We start from the raw sequence: 1,484 nt of genomic DNA on the forward strand, positions 1-1,484 counted from the left end.
CTCTCTCTCTCTCTCTCTGTCTCTCTCTCTCTACATACACAAAGTGTAACAGAAGTGTTGTACAGAATGCTCTAGATTATCGTCTGGCTTGTTCTACACGATTATTGTCCAGGCGTTCTATAGACCGAAGCATTTCTCCCTACAAGATTATTGTCCTGGTGCGGACCCGGGTTCGGGACAATAATCAAGAGGAATCTGTAGATCCCTGCAATGGGTGGTTTGGAAAAAGTTTTCTCTTAACAAAAATGTTATTCATGGTTTCGTTAACGAAATATTAACGAAAAGATCGGACCAATCAGAGCTGGGCCAGTAGTCGGGGTTTTTCTTTAATATCTCTTTAACTAAGCCTCGGATAACATTTTTGCTAAAGAAAAACTTGTTCCAAATCACCTCACGAGTGGCCCATTTCAGGGATCTACAACACCTTTGTTACACCCTGCACGTCTGTTTGGTAAAGAAAGGCCTCAACTCACGTTCGATTGTCGACGAGCGCCGGGAGACGGCACGGCGGGTCGGAAACGGAGAACAATTGTGACTGAGGCAGGGGTGGGGTGGTAAGCGACAAAGAGAAGCGGGCGCGGTTGTATAGGCGATCTCCGTGTGTGTGTCCTGTGTTATGTATGTGTTTGTATACAGGTGACAGAGAGGGCTCTCGTTGCCAGAGACATAGAGGACACTGAGAGGACAACGCGGCGGCGATGTGGCTAAAAGGCGAACCATCGAAACAATGGGACAATGAATGATAGAGACGTAGAACGCGAAGATTAGCAATAAACTTTCCCTTGTTACACGCTTACAGATCGTCCAGGGGCTCTCGACCAATTGGGCTCGGATTTGGTAGCTATTTAACCTTCGTGTGGGCAAAGAGCCTTTGAAACCCTTTTATTGTTTTATATTGAAAAACATAATATATGTAAAATAAATAGTTAATAATTTAGTGTTACTATCTTACCAAATCAATTAACTGATTTAGGAAGTAAAATATTTTAGAATTATTAATTGCAGCTATTCTGTACGGGAGACAACGATCTATTGATAAACAGTTCCACTACAATCAAACACAGCACTAATAACACAATGCCACAATGTTTTCTTTAATCCCGATCAATTTGGCAATCGATAGGCTTCTTATCGAAACACGCACACCGAAATTACGAAGATAATTTAAAAAACAGGTATTAAGAGTATATCCACTGGGTATAACACACACGGAATAAATTTCACGGGAGAGGTACACCATTAGTACCTCACGCGACGACACGACGGTCGGTAACGCACTGAGCTCCTTCCCCACCGCCCATTCTCACGATGACTGACACAATGAAAAAGATCGTACATGAACAGACAAACATTTCGTTTCCTTTAACCCCCCACCCTATGACTTTCTTGATGTCTGCGCTCTCCAGAATTACTTTATCGTCAATAGTTCTCCAAAAACCAAAGGAATTCTTGTACTTATCGCAATTGTAAGTTAAATATTAATA

Source organism: Dufourea novaeangliae, unplaced genomic scaffold (genome assembly GCF_001272555.1).
Source record: "Dufourea novaeangliae isolate 0120121106 unplaced genomic scaffold, ASM127255v1 scaffold163, whole genome shotgun sequence".
NCBI classification, from domain to species: domain Eukaryota; kingdom Metazoa; phylum Arthropoda; class Insecta; order Hymenoptera; family Halictidae; genus Dufourea; species Dufourea novaeangliae.